Below are 21,710 nucleotides of genomic sequence, written 5' to 3'. Positions count from 1 at the left end.
AAAAGCTTCCTTACAATGAGTTTGAATAGACCATGAAATAGTTTTTCAGGGAAAGTGGAGAAAGCTATGCCAACTACAGATTGTACAACCATACTGATTTTGGCTGGGATTGAGTTAATTTTCTTCATAGTAGCTCGAATGGTGCTATGTTTTCAATTTCTGATGAAAACAGCACTGATAACACAGGGATGTCTTAGTTATTAGTGAACAGCACTTACACAGGATCAGGGCGTTTTCTGCTTCTCTCTGTGCTCCCCCAGCGAGTGGGCTGGGCGTGCACAAGAAGCTGGGAGGGGACACAGCTGGGACAGCTGACCCCAACTGACCAAAGGCATATTCCATACCGTATGATGTCATGCTCAGCAATAAAACCGAAGGAGAGTGATTTTGTCAGGGCTGCCATTGCTTGGGAACTGGCTGAGCATCGGTCAACTGGTGGTGAGCAACTGGCGATTTTGAATCACTTGTTTTTCTTGGTTTTGTTTTTCTTTGCTTCTTTTTGCCTTTTTTTTTTCTTCTTTTCTTATTCAATTGTCTTTACCTCAACCCACAAGTTTTCTCACTTTTACTCTTCTAATTCTCTCCCCCATCCTACTATGGTGGAGTGAGGGAGCAGCTGTGTGGTGCTTAGCTGCTGGCCAGGGTTAGCCCACAACAACAACTAAACTGAAAAAGGACTGAAAACTAGACTGCGTGGAAAATTCTGCCCTGAGAAGCTTGTCTAGAACTGCCAGAGACCATTAGTATGGTAGAAGATGTGAGAAAGAGGTGAGTAAGGTGAACCTCAGAAAGTTACAAAACCTAGAGTAGTAGTACTCCCAAGCATGTTGTCTGGATCACAAGAAAAAAAAATCATTGATATCATTAGGTTGTATATAGAGAGACATTTGCTACTGAGGGATAAACTACTGCAGATTGCATAGAAAGATGAAGAGGTGAGAGTGTATTCATCATTAAGTCATAGAACATTAAAAGAAAAATGATAGTATGTTATCAGAAGGTAATTATATTCCTTCTACAGATATTCTCACCTGGTGTAAATCAGCAGATGTCTTTTGCAGTGAGAATTCTGGTGATTTATAAACTGAGGAGAACTTGGCTCGCTGTTTGTGTTCCCATGCTGTCCTTGTAACACTGTTTGGACCAGAAACATTCATACTCATGTTTTCCTGAATTTTAAGATACTATGGATTGTGAAATAGTTGGCAGCCTGGGAAGTGCCATCTATCACTCTTGTTAGCTTAATGGAAAAGCTGTTTGACCACACAGAATACTTCACAAAAACAACAAAATAGAAACTGATTTAAAATTCCAGTGAACAGGGCAGGAACGATAAGCCCAATCTTGAGAGGTGCTAAACATGCGTTGCTTTCCTTGGAAGAGAATAGGGCAGATTTTCAACAAAAGACAGTTTCTCTAGGGCTTAGTCCTAAAAGGAGCTGAAAATCTCTTAGAAAGTGTTGACTGCTCCAGATTTCCACTAAATTCTTAGGATTCTGTCCTTCCTTCTCTTATGTCTTTAAAACAAGTATGCAACATTGTGCTTCTAAATCTGGAGGCTGTTACTTTTTTGTCATAATGAACTATAGTTTTATTTTCATTTCAAAATACTTGCTTTTAAAAACCATAAAAAAATTGTGCTTTATCTGACAAAATGAAACTAATAATTTTGTTTGCTGCTAGTATCCTCCAAGCAGTAATGTGAACTGAGGTATCAATTATTTAGTACTATGCAATACTAATATGGATATGGTGGTTTCTCATTAATACTAACAACTTCAAAACTAATTCTCATTAGCTTGAAATAATTATTTAGCTGCTTAGTAAGTGATTAAATTCAAACAGAAGTATATAATGTGTTTACAAAAAAAGAATTGGTTGACGTTACAAAATGTTAATGGCTTTATTCCTTAAAACTTATTATTGAATCGGCCCATACATTCAAGGAATGTTCTTGAAACATTTTTATTTAGTGTAAGAATTGCTTCCAATTGGAAAAGCATTTTGGATCTATCAGCTACAAATTAAGCAACAATCACAAAAATTATAAAACCCAAAATAAATCCTAGAAGAATGTAATTCAGATTTTAATGGAAAAAAAAAATTATTTGCCCATAATTGTTTGGCTACGGCTGTTCCTATTTTCCCTTCGTATGTATAATTTTGGCATTCAAACGTTGGAAGTAGAGTAGCAGAAAGAAATCATTTTACACATGCAAAGTCCAGAAACTCAGCGGTAGGAAAGGCTAAGACTTCTAAAGCAGACATGAAGTTTGGGCGGGACAGTCTCTGGGAGCCTAGCTTCATCTCACTATCTGAAAGCTTGAGGCTTTTTGTTGAGGGAGAAGCCTTCTTTTCATAGAATCATAGAATGGTTTGGGTTGGAAGGGTGTTGTGGAAGGTGGCAAAGCTGAGCTACATGAGCGTGTGGACCCGAATGACCCGTAAACAGCACATGGCAATAATGGGATAAGGTTGTGAGGCTATAATAACACAGGAATGTATATAAATTATAGAGGCTGTTAATATGTTTTGGAGGGCTTTAAGGACTTTGTTTAGCTGCTTAAAAGTAGTCAGTCATGATAAAACAGAAGTCGTAGCTTGCTTAATGCTTTCGCTTAATGTAGACCTATTCTCTGGAGAAGTAAGAAGATTCGGAAAGCCCCAGAACCAGTTTGAGCCAGGAAAAGGGGATGTAACAACAAGCCTAAAAAACAGGAAAGAGAAAGAACCTGCCTAAGAACAAGAAAAAAGGACCCAATGAGAGAGAAGAAGACCCCAGACCTGAATATTACTATTGGACCAGACTATGGTATGAGGGGCAGGAACTTAGATTGTAACGGTATAATGGCCCAGGGATTTTAGGTTTTGGGGTGCCTCTCCAGAGGCAACCAGCTCGAGCTGTCTAAATTTGTGCCCCATAGACAGACTAAATTACGCTTTTTATTTTGAAGGCCTTCATTAGAGGTTCTTCTTTGGGGAAGCTAGGGTTGAGCCTGAGGGAAGAAGCAGCGCCTGAGGGTGAGTGTCTGTGTGTGAAGAGTCAAAAGGCACACCCGTCAGCTCACTGGAGTTGCCCCCTGCGAAGGGACTCCGTCCTAGCAGTTAAAGTCTTGGGTGGAGTGTGTGCCGCTCCTTGATTGGCATGTGAATGCTCAGGCAGCAGCTTCTCCCTTAACAAAGGGACCTTAAAGATCATCTAGTTCCAACCCCCCTGCCATGGGCAGGGACACCTTCCACTAGACCAGGTTGCTCAAAGCCCCATCCAACCTGGCCTTGAACACTGCCAGGGTTGGGGCAGCCACAGCTTCTCTGGGCAACCTGTTCCAGTGCCTCACCACCCTCATAGAGAAGAACTACATTTAATGTGAATCTACCCTCTTTCAGTTTAAAGCCAATAACCCTTGTCCTATCACTACATGCCCTTGTAAAAAGTCCTCCTCCAGCTTTCTTGTAGCCCCGCTTTAGGTACTGGAAGGCTGCTGCTATAAGGTCTCCCCAGAGCCTTCTCTTCTCCAGGCTGAACCACCCCAAGTCTCTCAGCCTGTCTTCATAGGAGAGGTGCTCCAGCCCTCTGATCATCTTCGTGGCTCTCCTCTGGACTTGCTCCAACAGGCCCATGTCCTTCTTATGTTGGGGGCCCCAGAGCTGAACGCAGGACTCCAGGTGGGGTCTCACAAGAGCAGAGTAGAGGGGGAGAATCACCTCTCTCCACCTGCTGGTCACAATTCCTTTGATGCAGCCCAGAATACAGTTGGCTTTCTGAGCTGCAAGTGCACATCGCCAGGTCACGTTGAGCTTCTCATCAACCAACACCCCCAAGTCTTTCTCCACAGGATTGCTCTCAGTCCATTCTCTACCAGCCTGTATTTGGGCTTGGGATGGCCCCGACCCATGTGCAGGACCTTGCACTTGGCCTTGTTGAACTTCATGAGGTTCACACACAGGCCCACCTTTGAAGTCTGTTAAGGTCCCTCTGGATGGCATCCCTTCCCTCCAGCATGTCGACTGCACCACACAGCTTGGTGTCGTTGGCAAACTTGCTGAGGGTGCACTCAATCCCACTCTCCATATCGCTGACAAAGATGTTAAACAGCACCGGTCCCACTACTGACCCCTGAGGAACGCCACTCGTCACTGGTCTCCACTTGGATATCAGGCTGTTGACCACAGCTCTTTGAGTGTGAACATCCAGCCAATTCCTTATCCACCAAGTGGTCCATCCGTCAAATCCACGTCTCTCCAATTTAGAGACAAGGATTTCATGTGGGACAGCGTTAAATGCTTTGCACAAGTCCAGGTAGATGACGTCAGTTGCTCTTTCCTTATCCACCAATGCTGTAACCCCATTGTAGAAGGCCACCAAATTCGTCAGGCACGATTTGCCCTTAGTGAAGCCATGTTGGCTGTCACTGATCACCTCCTTATTTACCATGTGCCCTAGCATAGTTTCCAGGAGGATCTGCTCCATGATCTTGCCGCGCACAGAGGTGAGACTGACTGGCCTGTGTGTACCTTTTGTGTGTCTTCACTTATCTTTCAGGTTTTAGGACTAGGTGTTCAGCAGTAATGAAAAGTATCGAGAAGTGTGGAAATGGAGCGATGAGAAATGTTCTGTCTGCATTACAGCTTCCGTCTTGGATGATACACAGGGAGCTTAAGTGAGGAGTTCAGGAGCAGATGCATGGATGCTATTAAAGCTTATGTGCCAAAGCATTAAAACTAGAACTGTTCTTCTCCATAAAGGACAGAAAAAAGAGGGCCTTCTAGCCATAAATTCGCCAGTAAAATGCATGTGCACTATAGCATTTGGCTCAATAAAAAATGTGGCATGTGGCAAAATTTTAGACAGATAAATGTAATTAACAGTGAAAGGCAGATGGCAAGGAAAAGGGGCAGGAGAAGAAAAAATATGTAAGGATGGGATGCAGTGACATTCTCTAACATAAGTACATTAAGAATTCCATCCTCATAGAGAACAATATTTAAATGCTTTCTTAAACAGAAGAATATGCCGCAGATTTTTTCCTGAATTAGAGCCTAAATTTTCAAATGAGGGTCAGTGTATATTGGTTTATGCATTCACTGTTATACATTGTTGTTATCCAAAGTATGAATTTCAAGCATCCTGGTGTTAAGAAATGTGTTTAAGTGTGGCAGTTATACCATTTCTTAGAGGTATGATAAGAAGTGTCAGTGCCCTGCATAACAAACCATGTTTATGTTACAGTAGAAAGTAAACATTTGCATTTCAAACCCACACAAACTGTGGGTAATATGTTAAGGTTGCTGTAAGTCAGCCTTGCAAAAAGTTCTGGATTCTGCGTTCTGAGCAAGGTGACTGTTTTCAAACAACTAACATGTACTTCATTTCAACCTTAGCAACCTATGGTTAAGAGTGTCAAACAGTGGGGGGTTTTCACTACTTGGATTTAATGGAGAGATAATGGCAAGGAGTGCATTAGAAAAAGGGAGGAGTGGGGTGGAATTAAACTGGGATTTTAAAAAATGGAAAATCAAAGTATGAGGTTTCAGGCCTGTCAAAATGTTTAATTCTTCTTGTTCAAGCTGCAGATGGTTTGAGTCATCTTGTGCCAGAATTAACTTGGTGACACAGTAAAATAACCTTTCAGAAATACGTTTCCCATATTTTATTCATTGTTGCACTTTAGCTGAACCTATTCTTTGCATGAATAAGGTATTTGAGATCAGATGCCCTCTTCATACTTGCTTGGTGGGAATTAGAATGTGACTTGTTAAGAGCTAAGCCTAATTATGAAATGAAGGCATGAAATGTTGCTTTTGCTTACAGTGTGTTGTGCATCTTCATCTGTCTATGCAAAATACTTACCAAGTGTGCTAAAAATGAAACCCTTGTGTCTACATCATGCAAACAATCTGGAATGCCACCTTCTGTTATATAATAATCGCAGGCTTGTCTATAGAGAAGGAAAATAAACCACATGTAAAATTCGTGCAGTTGAACCGGCTATTTAATTTAAGATGAAAGGGTCTGTTCTACCATTTGGATGATTCTTCAGATCCCAAAGCATTGGACACTGTCATGGTTTAACCCCAACCAGTAACTAAGCACCACGCAGCTGCTCGCTCACTTCCTCCCCACCCAGTGGGATGGGAGAGAGAATCGGGAAAAAAAAGGTAAAACTCATGGGTTGAGATAAGAACAGTTTAGTAGAACAGAAAGGAAGAAACTAATAATGATAATAACAACAATAATAAAATGACAATAATAAAAGGATTGGAATATACAAAACAAGTGATGCACAATGCAGTTGCTCACCACTCACCGACCAATGCCCAGTTAGTTCCCAAGCAGCGATCCACCTGTCCCGGCCAACTCCCCCCAGTTTATATACTGGGCATGACATCACATGGTATGGAATACCCCTTTGGGGGATCCCAGTTTGTGTCTGCTGCCCTGGCTGTGTCCCCTCCCAACTTCTTGTGCCCCTCCAGCCTTCTTGCTGGCTGGGCATCAGAAGCTGAAAAATCATTGGCTTAGTATAATAGTACTTAGCAACAACTGAAAACATCAGTGTGTTATCAACATTCTTCTCATACTGAATCCAAACCATAACACTATACCAGCTACTAGAAAGAAAATTAACTCTATCCCAGCCAAAACCAGGACAGACACCAATAAAGTAAAAATTATGGTGTGGCCGCTGGAACATTTCCAGAGGTTTAGCAGGTCAAGGTACCAACTGAAAAACTGGGAGTGACTAAAAAGCTGGGAGTGAACATCAAAAGTTGCCTGTTTCAGAGGTGGCGTGTTTTATTCCTTCTACCAGGAGTTCTTTCTGCCTTCTACCAGGCAGTCAGTTTATACTGCTGACGGGGGCTGTAGAGGGTCCTATGTAGAGCAGAGAGCATTAGAGCAGAACTCTGTGCAAGATCTGAAAGCTGCCCTGTATATCCGAGAGACAGATTTTGGGCGTGTTTTTGACATTGCTTGAATCAATTTTGTTTAGTGCAATGTTTCCCTTTAAAATGGAATCTAGGCTTCTCATAAGGATGCACATAAAGAACAGAATGTGCTTTGAACCCTGAGTATTACTGGTTCAAATGGCTGTTAATGAAATAATATGTGCATATATGTTTTCACAATGCACACATCTCATTATACAATTAATTAAAAATACAATATTTATCCAATGCAAACTGCATACATATTCAATTGGTTTCAGTAAAAAGATTATTCTGAATTTTAAATTAATTTGGGTTTTTTTTCTACAACAAAAAGATTCTCTGTTCTTCAAATGAAGGATTTTACTCAAGCAGATGACATCTTTCAAATCAGAAGCAGCATTTTAAGTTCAAGTGCTACATTTTGGTCTGAGGCAGGTGATTACTTTTATAAATCAGCTGTAAAAGGTAATCCTGAAAGCTCTCCATAAATAATAACCAAGACTGAAAATTTCTGTGTAGTGTGTGTGTATAATGGGGGGAAAATAGAGTTGAGGGAAATGGAGTTGAGGCTAAATGACTTTCTTCATGTAGCTAAATGGGTGTTTCTGCCATGGAAATCAAATGAGGGGTATACATATGGAAAGAGGGCAGGATCTGGTACCAGCTTTGCAAATGCTTCAAAAAATTATGCTGAGCAGCCCAGTCTGTTACAGCTTTTGAACAAAATCTGGAGGAGTGTTCATAACAAGTATAGAGCAATTTACATATTTTTCAGTTGTCAGACACTGTGCGCCACAAACTAACAGGGATGACTGGCTAGTATGGAAATCTGCTGCTGAAAAATTGTCCAAATAGATTTCAGTTCAGCATGTTCTCCCATTATTGTCTGTGCACATTTGTACAAGTAAAACTTTCTTTGGAGCTGGTGAATTGTAAACCTTCACAAAAGGTTTATTTAATCAATGCTGTATTTGTGCCAACGTGGAAAGTAGTTTAGCACAATTAGGTCACATAGTCAGGAAACAGTAATGCTATTTATTGCATGATTTGGATAACTATTCATGAAGCTGCAGTAGTGAAGTCTTAGCTTTCGGCTGATATAGCCAATAATTGCAAATAGGTACAGCTCAAACACCTTTTGGAAGTAATTTCTCTCATTTTCAGGTAAATTACTTCTCAAATTCTGGAGAATGCTTTCTATTTTTCCTGTACCAAAATGGTACTAAATCATAAATAAAATAATTAAAATAGAGTTATTAGGGCTTGGTCTCACTCAGCTGTTGTATTGAGTAAGTATGAATAAAGTAATCTGTAATCTTTCTGACCACTTCATAAGTGGGCATAAAGGCAAAATTTATTGAATTAATAATTTGTTGAGCAAATATTTCAGTTATTGCTTCTTCAACATGAATGTAATGTTTCTCTTTAAAACTTAAAGAGAAATATAGAAATATTGTGTTACCTGTCATGGATATCTGGATGCAGTTCAGATTATACGTAAGTGGAATCTTGACATAGCTGTATAAGTATAGCCTTATACAGACACTCAGCAAATAGTTCCCACAAATTCTGGAGAAACTCCTACCATTATTATCTAAAATGGTATTTTCACACCAAACGTAGCAGTTTCTCCTTCGCTTAAGGTCTCAGTATTTTCAGTTTTCCCCTGTTTCTGTCTGGACTTATATTAGCAGAAAGATCCAATAACTATTGAAAATGCTTACTTTCATGTTTTAGAGATTAATGAGAAACAAAAAACATTTTTTAAGTGACAGGATGTTTATTATTAAGACTGATGAGAAAATGGAAACTATTTCTGTTGAAAAAATTGTTAAAAAAATAACCCTTAATCAAGATGAGAAGGCGAGTCCCCAAAATTTTTGTGGTTAAGAATTGATGGAAAAATCCATTTGAGACAACTGCAGTGGAATTTTTCGGTTTTCTAGCTATGGCCATGGAAGCATTTTGTCAGTTGGGAGAAAGGGAAATGGGGGGGAACCTTCCAAAGCAGCATCTGGGGAGCCATCATTTTGATTTTTCCTAAAGGAAAAGTGTTAGAAAATTTTTCCAATGACAAGTTCCAAACCTGCTTTATTTGTTATTCTTGCAGTCACGGCTGTCCACTCTCAGAATTCCTCAGTCACGCTAAAGGATGGATGCAGGTTTGTTTTTCTAATAGCAATTTGATTTTCTTGCTGTATTAAGTTCTTTATTGTGCAAGCCTTCAACATGCAATTTTGCTTGTGTTCTTTTGCTTTTTAACCTTTTATCCACCTACGTTTATGTTATTGTTTTTGATCACCACATTTTTGTAGCTCAACCTTTGTAGGTATTTCAATTCTTGTGTGTTCCTTTGTTCCTGTTGCAGCTTTTCTTACCTTACAAGGGTAACAACTTCACCACAGCAGCTCAAAAATATTGCAAAAGATCATGAATTTTCACTGTCATGTATCGTGAAGAATTTCACAGCATTTTAAATAGTGGCCAGTCTTAAAAGTGTTTGTCTGCACAATATAAGTTATTAACTCTCTCCCAAAATGTAAAAATATTCTTGCCAAATTTCAAAATTATCAAAAAACTCACTTATATCTATGCCTGACAAAAGCTGGTATTGTTTAGTTAGCAGTTTTTAAAAACTCAGAAACAAACTACTTGCATCTTACAAAATGCTTAAGGTTAATCTCCATATTAAGAGATTTAAACATGTGAGTTAATAAAGACAAAGTAGCATAGAGGTATCTTAGCAAAATTGCTTTTAAATTATTTTTCATCTCTGGAAGAATATCCTTCAGGTGCCTATTGATCACAGGACTTATTATGTCCTCATAACAAAGTGATTTTCTTGTTTTAATGTCAGAAATGAAGTTCTAATGGTCTGAATTTATAGTTTCACTGTCAAATCAATGTCTTGTATCTATCAGATGTCAAAATGATGACTGTAAGTATGGTGTATTCTATAATGCAATTATTTTGACCAGCAGCTTACTCTTGCTCTTTAATAGCAGCCACTGGTCATATATGTAGTAATTGAGGGCCTAAAAAATTGGATGTCATTCTGAAACAGTCATTTAGGAGCTTGACGTTTTTCATGCTTGTCTGTATCTGAGAAAATAGTATATTTGAGAAGTTGATACAATTGTTGAGATACAATCCCTTCAGCTATTTTTGAGTTACAGGTTTGTGTTGAAAGAACACTTTTTCTATTGTTTAAAAATATGTATAACTACATTTTTTTTATTTTGAACAGAACTACAGCAAAATGTTTGAAGCTTGAAACTCAGATCTTCACACATAGATTCTTTTATATAAGGAATCAGTGCTTTTCTTGGTTTGAGGGAAAAATAAAAATAGAGTCATACATGATTGAAAAAGCATTTTTTACTTGCCTAGCTTAAAACAAAGCTCACAGAAAATGTAAATTTACTCACTAACATTCAACTCAGTGAATGAAGAACTTCAAAGTCTAACTGGAACATTTAAAAATCAACTTATTATGCAAGGGCTCTTCCCCTTCTCCTTTCTTTTTCTTAGCAGAGGAACAAAATACTTGGTAATCTGCTGCTATTAACTTTTAAGTTCCTCACCACTGAAATGTCAAAATATAATACAAAAGAAAGTTTCTAGTAACTGTTCCAACTTCTGTTGGTTTTTTTTTTTTTTTTTCTAGTGAAGTATGTAGATTATTACTGCTTTAAGTTGGAAAACGTAGCAAGTAGAGCTGTTTTGGGAATCAAATAAAATTTTGATTAATCTTTTATTGGAAAATGGTTTCTTAGGCTCAGAAGGGAGTCTCTCATCAAAAGGAGAGACTGACTGCACAGAATAGCCAATAGCCTGGACAACTGAAGAATATGCACTTTCAAGTTTTCACCATGGTTGGTTCAAGCTACTGGTGTGGATGGGAGCATGTTCATCTAAGATAAAGGCCTAATCATTGGTCTTACTGCCTTGCTTGAGTGGGTGTCTGCCAGTTCTTTCTCTTTCCTCTCTCTTCCTCACATAATTTTATCTTGTCCTCATATGGAGTTGGAATATTTAAAAATGTGGAAATATTCTGTTGGACAGGAAAACAGTTTCCAGCCCAGCACTTAAAAGAAAAAATTACAGAATGTGCATGGTGTCTGCATTACTATTACTTTTGGCACCTTAACATCATACTAACGCCATCTTTTTTCGTTTTTTCACTCTCCACGGTCATATAGAATAGTAAATTTTAAAGCACCTCTAGCGTTATAAATCTCAAAAATTTTCAATAGAAATTAATCATCTCTGGAAAAATTATATTTATGCTGTAGAGGGTAGGTTTACATTTAGGAGAAGATGATAATACTCGAGAACAGGATTAATCTGATAAGGTGGAAATCTATAGAGCATTGACCCATTTTAGAGATGTGCTTTAGGATCAGATGAATCACTTCCTGTGTTATATAGAATAGAATAGAATATTTCAGTTGGAAGGGACCTACAATGATCATCCAGTCCAACTTCCTGATCACTCCAGGGCTGACCAAAAGTTAAAGCATGTTACTAAGGGCATTGTTCAAATGCCTCTTAAACACTGACAGGCTTGGGACATCGGCCACCTCTGTAGGAAGCCTGTTCCAGTGTTTGACCACCCTCTTGGTAAAGAAACATTTCCTAATGTCTAGTCTGAACCTCTCCTGATGCAGCTTTGAACCATTCCCACATGTCCTATCGCTGGGTACCAGGGAGGAGAGCTCAGCACCTCCCTCTCCACGTCCCCTCCTCAGGAAGCTGGAGAGAGCAATGAGGCCTCCCCTCAGCCTCCTTTTCTCCAAACTAGACAACCCCAGGGTCCTTAGCCGCTCCTCAGAGGACACTCCTTCCAGTCCTTTCATCAGCTTTGTTGCCCTCCTCCGAACGCATTCAGGGACCTTGACGTCGTTCTGAAACGGTAGGGCCCAAGAACTGCACGTGATATTCAAGGTGAGGCCGCACCAATGCTGAGTACAGGGGGATGATCCATCCCCTCTTCTGACCGGCTGGTCATGCTGTGTTTGATGCCCCCCAGGATGGGGTTTGCCCTCTTGGCTGCCAGGGCACACTGCTGGCTCATACTGAGCCTGCTGTCAACCAGCACCCCCAGATCCCTTTCTGCAGGGCTGCTCTCCAGCCACTCCTCTCCCAGTTTATACTTGTGCCCGGCGTTACTCTGTCCTAGGTGCAAAATCTGGCATTTTGACTTGTTAAATTTCATCCCATTAATCATAGGCTGATGCTCCAATCTATCTGTCCCTCTGCAAGGCTTCTCTCTTGTCCCTCAAGAGAGTCAACAGCACCTCCCAGTTTGGTATCATCAGCAAACTTGCTAATGATGCATTCGATTCCTGCATCCAGATCATTGCTAAATATATTGAACAGGACTGGCCCTACAACTGAGCCCTGAGGAACACCGCTGGTGACCGGTTGCCAGCCAGAAGTAGCCCCATTCACTACAGCTGTTTGAGCTCTTCCCTTCAGCCAGCGTGCCATCAACCCGCTCATCTCACAGCTGGACCACTTGTCCAGAAGGGTGCTGTGAAGGACAGTATCAAAAGCCTTACTAAAATCCAGAAAAAACTACATCCACCGCCTTCCCTTCTTCCACTAGGTGGGTGACCTTATCATCGAAGGATATCAGATTATTTAGACAGGAGTTTCCCTTTGTGAACCCATGATGACTGTGCCTGATGATTGCATTATTCTTTAAATGCCTTTCAATAGTACCCAGCATGATCTCCTCCATAATTTTTCCAGGAACTTAGATTAGACTAACAGGTCTGTAGTTTCCAGGGTCTTCCCTCACGCCCTTCTTGTAAATTGGAATAACATTAGCTAGCTTCCACTCAGCAGGGACGTCCCCGGACTCCCAAGACCTTTGGTAGATGATTGAGAGGTGTCCTGCCATAACATCCACTAGCTCCTTCAGAACTCTGGGATGAATCTGTTTGGGCCCCATGGACTTGTGAACATTCCACTGATAGAGCTGGTCCCTTACAGTTTCAGCATTCACAAATGGAAAGTCACTCTCCCCACACTCGTAGCCCTCCAACTCGGGGGACCGGGCAGCCCAAGGTCTATCAGTATTTTTAAAGACTGAGACAAAAAATGCATTGAATGCCTCCACTTTTTCTTCATCCTTAGTAATCAGATGACCATCTTCAATGAGTATCAGTCCAATGTTTTCTTTCGCTCTCCTCTTGCTATTAATGTACTTAAAAAAAGGCTGCCTTGTTATCTGACACAGCACTGGCCAGTTTCCACTCTAATTGAGCTTTGGCCATTCATGTCTTCTCCCTGCATATACGAACGACAGCTCTGTGTCATTTCTTTTCATTGACGATAAAGAGAACATGAGTTGTATACACCTTCACTGTATACATCTAAAATTAAATGACTTCAGGCACCAGTACTGGGGACTTTACAGGTGCATATGTGAATCAGGGATACATACAAAGAACACTTAGGAGGTTAACTCTGGGAAGGTGACCTCTGGAAATTCCCCCTCTAAGGACTGATTGAAGCACCAAAATAAGAGTGTATTTATAAGGAATGCTAGAAAGATTTTAACTCTTCCATCAGTTCCTGTTACCCAACTATGATGGTGACATTATCTGATTCCTAGCTCGACAGCATTGTTTTTCATAATCTGTACACTGGCAATGCAAACAGGATGGGACTGAGATGTAGGAGATGGGAACAAGGTGGGGGGTTATTGAAACTTTCTTCTCTTGTGGCACAGGGCTGATGCTGTGAGGGGACCACATGATAATATTCTCAATAGGCGTGGTCCATCCTGGGCAGAAGGCCTTAGACTCATTTATAGTATTTGTGCAAACCTTAAAGGACTGCGAACCTCCTGAACTTTTCCATGGCATTTTCTGGAAAACTTGCAACACATGAGGACAGAGTAATTGAATATATGAATGCGGGCTTCATAATTTATCCTTCTGTGGCGTGGGTTCTACTGAGATTGTGTATGTAAAGTGACTTCTATATATACAGCTTTGTATTTAATCTACTGAATATAGGTTAAACAAAGTCAGAGTCCAATGTCTACCAAACCTTGACAATGTCCAATAGCCATCTCTCTGCCATTCATGAATCTTGCCTCAAGCATGATGTGGCAAGTAATTCTCTATAGCTATTCATACAAGGAATCTGCTGCCTTTTGTGCCAGTAGCCCAATGTTATATACAGATGTTGCTGGAGTGTGCACGAGGCACATAGCCTTTACTTAGACTGTGCTTGCATATTGTTATGAGGATAGATACCCCCTGGAAAATAATGAGAAAACAATTAATCTATTGCACTAGGGGCTTAGGGTACGAGCCAGCCAACTGTTGCATATCCATAGAATCACCCAGCCCTAAGAAAGTATGTCTTAATGATTTAATTACTTTTCTCATCTGAGTGGATATTGTAATTCTGATTACAGAAGCTGAGGATGAACACGCTTAAAACTAATAAATACAAAATGCATTCATCTGAAATGAGCATTATCAGCACTCACAATGAAATTTCATTTATGGGCATTGTTTCATTAAATGTAACCTCTAGCTTATTACAGACACATTATTTTTCATTTTTTATGCATGATGTCATTCCTTTATTTAAACAGTCCGTGGTAAATATTTTATGAAACCATTAAAGGAACAAATAATAAATTTCTGCATAAAAAATGGATCTGTGAAAGTGTCTGGCAACTAAAATACAAACAAACAAATAATGAAAAGAGTGGAATTATGTTGCAATCTGTCAGAAATTCTCCTGGAGTTTTATCTGTGATTTGGCCACTGTTACTCTATTTCTCACTCAGTTGGCCTATTAATAAGAGATGTGTAAAATGGTAGAAATATGTGAGCTACCTTGGGGCAGAATATGATGATCTTGCTCTATCTCAGACTTTTAGAGGATGCTAATTGTATGCTGGGCTTTTTGTTTCCCCCAAAGCCCTGTTTCATATATTTAATTAGAGATTTTTAACTTTTAAAGCATTTGCTGTGCACACTGGCAAGTATTTTTAACAACGATGTCCTATGTACTGAGGCAATTGCACAGATTAGCTAAAAGAGTCATTAAGCATATCTGCTTGCACAAGACTGTCATAATCCAGTCTCCTAGCATAATTTTATGGCTGCTGCAAAAGGCAGGATACAGATGGGGTGTTGAACTTGCAGCTTAGCACCTCCTGTGAATCCCATTGATTTCAGCAAGAGCTGAGAGAATTCTTCAATTTGCAAAACCTGGCCCCTCAAACGATAGCAATCTAATGGCAAACCCTGCAGTCTTTATGCAGGGGAAACTCACACTGAACATACTGAGGGCTCAGTACAGTTCTACTGAAATCAAGAGAAAGATTCCCATTGACTTCAGAGATAGCTGGATCAAGTAACTAATTATTAAAGATGTGATCCTTTGGGAAGCTGGGCCAATGCTTCATCTCCCAAAGGGGATGGTTGTGGTGATGGTGGGAAAAATTCATTGTACCCACCATCTTCCAGCACTGCTCTGTATCTGAGAAGTTTGAATCTTAAATGAATGAAATTCAAGAGACATTTTCTTCCTGCTCCAGAAAAAAAGAAAAATAAAAAACAATGACAGGAATCAAAATGCACAGATTTGAGTTTCAGTGCTAATGTGTCATTGCCAGCTATTACTTTTCAATTTTCTCCTTGCAGAAGGGAGTAGCTTTGTCAAGGTCATGCCACAAATAAATCATTTCTCTGTTTTCAGCAAGGTCTTGGTAAAGCAACAGTAATCAGGACCTTCTGTAAATTAGGGTTTCTTTCTAAGGAGTGGATTCTTATTTCAAATAACCCCTTGCCTCTTTTTCTTTTCCTTCTTCTGTTTTTAACATCTAAGTGATTTGCAGACTTCTCACATTTCAAGGACATAATTAAGAATGCTGATTACATTGACATCATTCTCAACACTGAAAAATGTGAACAGGAGTGCACTCACTGCTCTTTAAATACTTTTGTCCCATCCTCTACAAATAAACATAATTAATAGAACTTGAGAAATAAAACATGGCATGGTCTCTCCTCGAAAGGTGCCAGGTTGAGAGTGTAGATCTTTATACATCAAGAAGAGAATGTAGCGGGTAATATATTGTCTTCAAAAGAGAATAACCTGTGTTTATGACAAGGCTTGGGCTTGATGAGAGTAAATGGATGCTGCTCTAATACCATTATTTCTTTGAAGTACACATTGATATCTTTTAAATGCAAGTCATGGCTCTCATTAATGCCATTATTATGATTTACTAAGCCCTCCATCCGTTAGTTTGGTCACAGTGTTCTTAATTAATAGGTGACCTATCTTTAACCAGATATCATATTTTACATAGATTGTCTGCTGATAACCCGAGATAAATACCAATGCATAATTAATTTTATTTTTTAATTAATTCTCAATATATGATGCTGTATGGATTCAAATCCAGAAAGTTACTAATTAGAATTTTGTTTTAATTAGCCTTGCATATGCTAAGTGTATTCTGCAGCGCTCAGTGCAACAGAACTGGTGATCAGGAGAATGGTTTAAAACTGCTGATGGGGTTAGAAATACAGCTCAATAGTAACATAGGTGGTATCAGTGCTGCTCAAGAAGGAAAATTGCAGAGCCATTTTTCCATAGTCCTTTTCCTGGTTGTGCAGTGTACTATGTCCAAACTGTGGTCCTAGAGCAGTTTCAAATTAGTAAAGAGGTTCAGGAGTGGAGATGTTACTGCAGTGGTCTTCACCTGCCAAGGAAAGCAAGTACCTTTTCATCCAGCCATGACTTAATCTACCACTTGCAAGACGTTGCAAGAGCTTCTGTGTATTCCATTCTGTGAGTTTGCAACTGGTAGACAGTGAAATTCTCTATAAAGAAATTTTGCATCAGCTGAATGCCTGCTTGCCTGCTTGCATCAGCTCATCTAAAACCACCTGTATTATGGTCCTGCACATAACAGTAATTAGAAGGATTTTTTTTCAGAGGTTGCCAGCAGCCAGTCTATGGCACATGACATAGCACTAAGCATGAATCTGAGTAACACATCAGAGGACCTTCTTCATATCTCCCAGGCTTTTTGCTTTTTGTCTCTTGATTTTTTTTTTTAATTGTTGTTTTCAAATGCTGATAGGAGCCTGAATCATTTAGATGGGTTGAAAAATGTCACCTTTCTCTGCTGTGAGGATCTTGGTCTCTGTACCCCTGAGCTGTTTCCTTCCTTCTGTTATCTTCACAGAGCTCCAAAGAACAAAGTTTTTCATGCAGTTTTCCCTACTATTTGACAGAGCTGCAATTATGGTCTTGAAGGCCATCAATAAAAGCTAGATTTTGGCCTGTCCTTTTCCCATCTTGCACCCCCTTACCACCCAGCTGCACCTCTCAGCCCAGGGGTGCTCTGTAGCCTGGACCTCCAGCAGTTGTCCACGTCCCACAGACCAGCCCTGCTCACCCCTTCTTGTGGGGAGGAATGCACTGAAAACTATGAGACTTGGATGCTGGTAATAAAAGTTGTATAAGCAGCAATCTTTCGAAGGACTTCTTAAAAAGTTATGAATGTTCGGCATAGTAAGGGACTGTATAGGGGAACATCTGTTCATGCAACATTATTCCAAAAATCTGGAGTATGGAAACAATGGCTAACTTTTAGAGAATAAGAACTTTCTGGGAGATGTTCAGTTTATTTAGATTTTTTTAATGTTCTCTTTTTTTCTTCCAGTAGAGTTTCTTCAAGGACTAGAAGTCTTTGTAATTATTCCAGGCAAGTGCTCCTAGCACTGGGTTAGATGTCCTCAGCAGAAAACAAGAAAATGCCATACTAGCAAAGTGACAATAGTGAAGAGCTACGTATCTGGAATTAAAGTAACGCACTGTGGCATTCCAATTTAAGATTTCCATTCAGTGCTAAACTAAGCTTCTATTATGGATAGGAAAAGCAATTTTTGTACAATTACGCAAATGGCAGGATTCTTGTAAGCTTTTGCTTTTGTATTTCCTTTCAGAAGGAAAATACATACTTTTTTCTAAGGAAAATAACATACATAAATTTTCTAAGGAAAAGTTTGGTAGTGACTGAGAGTTGGAAATATGAAATTTTGCTTTGGGTGACAGCATAAATTTTTCAAGCTAAAAATTTTAATTTTATCAGTTTAATGGCTATGCTTTGGAATGCATATTTAAGAAAAATCATGAATTTCCTATTTATTATCAAGCAGATTCACCTCTTTTTCTGTTAAGTGATATCACAGATACTGAGGATAGCATAATCTAAGCCTTTCTATGTATATTAAAATTGTATCAGATCAGAGCCAATGAAGGAAAGAAAGATTATGTTTCTTATAATAGCTTTTTGGAAAAAAAAACAACCTATGGTCAGATCCAATTCATATGTATCCATTTTTAAAATAATCTTACAGTATCTGTTTGACCTTAAAACAATTCAGTGTAATGATATACCATAGACCACAGCAGTACTAAATACCCTATTTATTTGTGGATTAGAAGTATCATTGCTCATCATTTGGCACCATTTTTGCTTGTGATGTACAATAACAACTTCCAAGGAAAGCAGCATATTAATTCTGATACAGAAGGGCATTTCTCTGCTCTCATTTATGTCACAGAACCCCCCATGAAATCCATAGGCTTGAACTGCATTAGATGATAGGAAATTATGTCTCTGCAGTCATGTTGCTGCTTCTTGTGAGATATCTTCCACATGTAGTTCATCTATTATCTACACAGAGAATAAGAGAGAAGATTGCCTCTTACCTCTCTATTTGATGTTCTGCACTGAGCTCCAACCTTTGGATCAGCAAAACTTTATGGGCTTGTTTCTTCAGCGGTGTTCATGGTGGCTGCAGTATAGAGCCCTAAGATTTCCTCCTCTCCTGGTTCAAAACCATGTACATTTCCTCACCATACATCTTCTTGCCAGCCCTTGAAGGGGACAGCCACCTCTGCGGACAAGCCAGGAGATGATAAAGTCTTTGACCTTACAGGTTCTTCTGCTTCTCTCTACTGTACTCTTCATGTTTATGTGTAGGAAGGGAGAAAAGGGAGTTCATAACCTGAATTTTGTCTCACCTGTGGCGTTTTAGAGGATAATAGATGGCAATGTAACTCATAAGACTGCCATGCACAATATAATGGCCAAAAACATGTTGGGAAGTTAGATGTAGTAGACCAGATCTGATCTCAGTTACATTGCTATGAATGTAAAGATACATAACTTTTCAGAGGTATAGAGGAGAGCAGAATCCAGCACCTTAAAACTAATGTGCATTGTGCAGATTAACAGCTTAATTTTTGGATTATTAGACAGAATTGTCCTAGATATAATTATATAATGATGCAGTAAAGTTCGAACTGTTTTTGTTGATTATGCCAATAAAAGCTTGTTTTAACCTATCCATTATAGGAAAAAGTAATGGAAATAATTTACAATTATGAATGATTCACTACCAGGAAATAAAATTCAAAAAATGAGGGTTAGTTTTGGCTATTTGTTAAGCAGAAGAAACTGTCTTGTAGTATGAAATAGCTGTCCTGTTCAGGTGCCACAATAAATTTATCACCTCAAATAAAATGGAGAAAGTATTGTTTTTCTAATATTAGTGAAAGATGATGTCCATTTAAATTAGATTTTTCATTCATTTCTAATTGGCTTAAAATCCAGTTTAGCTACAGCTTTTTCGCTCATAACTTGTTTAAAGGATTCTAATTCTCATAGATAAATAGGCATCCTGACGTTTTTCATTTTCATCCATCATTAAGTTTCTTATGGCTGAGGTTTCTGGTTGCGCATTGCTTTTCCAATATGCTATCAACTTCTGAAGTAACTGGGTTCAGATTGGATCCATTTATTTCATTCAGGGCCTTATCTTCCTCTTTCCCCCACTTTTTTAAGCACTGCCAAGGGTCGTATTGAAAAACTATCTCCAATTCCAACTGAAATCAACCAGGAAATGGCTTTATTTTACTTTTAACTGCAATTGAAATCAAACAGGACTGCATCATTTTATAAGATGGTCATTTACAATACAGTAGCTTGTATGCTATGTTGAAAGTACCCTAAATATGCCTGTTTTTCATTTCATTCATTTAGAATTGCTTAAGAAATAGAAAATATTGTGAAAAGTAGGGTGTCATTAAAAAAATGCATATTTTTTGGAAATTATACATTTCTGTATACTGGAAAGAAGGAACACTTGTACTTTAGATGGATAAGAGTAATAGGCTCCGAAGGGCAAAATAAATCAAAAGACTGTTCCTTTCCAGTAGCACCAAGAGACTAAAAGAGAATGTCAGCCTGCAGAGGCAGTTTGTGTGTTTTGATACACTATTTTCAATAAAAGGGAAAACTGAATGGGAGATTCAGAATTAGAAATTCCTCATACTTTGCTTTTATTTACAAATGTACTTCCCCAAGGACTGCTTTCTGAGGCAATCTGTAATATGTTTTCATCCTGCTTTAATCCTGACCCCTGTTTGCAGTGATCCAGGAGAGTCATCAGGGTGACTTTAAAAGCCTGGGACTGTTTTTTGAAGAACTAGGGCTTGTTCTAGATTTGTAAATATGTAACTTAATGATGTCTTTTACAAGTGTGAAGAGAATGGAGCGATGACTGCAGGATAGATTTTCCTGACGCTGTGGGACTACTGGAGGTTGGGGGTTTTATTCTGTACTTCACCTATTTCTTGTACTCTTTTTTTTAACTTTCCATGGTAGTTATTGATAAGGGCAGCCTATAAGATCTGTGTGGGGAAACTGTTGTTATTCCTGAAATTTCTGGCTTATAAAAATGGGCTATCCTTTGGCAATGCATTTTTTTTTCCTTTCAAATGAGGATGGAATTAGACATAGACATATTAGACACATTAGATCAGTCTATTAAAGAGACTATAAATCAATCAGTTATGTTTTATAGCAGTTTCTATGTCTTCCTCTGTTCCCCCCATTTTTATCTTCACTTTTTAATGGAACTAATTTTGTTAAAAGAAGATATTAGGAAATTACCTCAATTATCTTGCATGAGACATTCAAGAATGGGGATGCTAAAGCAAAAAGTCTTATATGTAGAACTGATAAATTGATAGAAGAAGTTTTAATATCTGTGGTACAGATCAAACTCCTTTTATGAAATTTAGAGAGTGAATAATAATTTTAGTGTTGTCTCAGGCTGTTTCCTTGTTAACAGTCCGCTAAGGAATATGGCATTTCCCATTTGCTCATGAAATAGTCACCAGGTCTACTTCAGAAATGTCGGCTGGCTCACTGTGCTCTGTTAAATGTGTGTCCTGGATACAAACTGGCTCAGGACTCTCCAATGTTTTTTGAAAGGTTTTGCATCCTATACTTGCTCTGCTCCATATATTCTTTCACCAAGTATCTGAGGCTGTAAGGGTAGAAGGAATAGTGACCTGAATCACTACTGCAGTTCATGACACCCCATCACGAATGAGTGGTTTGGACCGCTTAAAGAATCACCGTCAAAGGTATTAGCAAAAGTGATTTAATAGGAGTTTATAAAAGAGTGACTTCACAAAGTTTGATGGCAAGGTCCACTCTATTACTTAATACATGGATGAAGCGTACAAAGGAAAATCAAGTTAGAATCAAACTAGAATGATTTATACAGAGACCGAAGACACAAAAGGATAAGGGAGAAACATATAAAGGAAAATCAAGTTAGAATTGATTTTTCATGATTTGCACAGAGGTTGGAGGTGTAAAAAGGTAGGGAAGATGCTCCTGTTGAGTCACGAGGTTCAGAGAAGAT

This window comes from Harpia harpyja, chromosome 15, assembly GCF_026419915.1.
Source record: "Harpia harpyja isolate bHarHar1 chromosome 15, bHarHar1 primary haplotype, whole genome shotgun sequence".
NCBI lineage: Eukaryota > Metazoa > Chordata > Aves > Accipitriformes > Accipitridae > Harpia > Harpia harpyja.
This window is presented reverse-complemented; position numbering follows the sequence as displayed.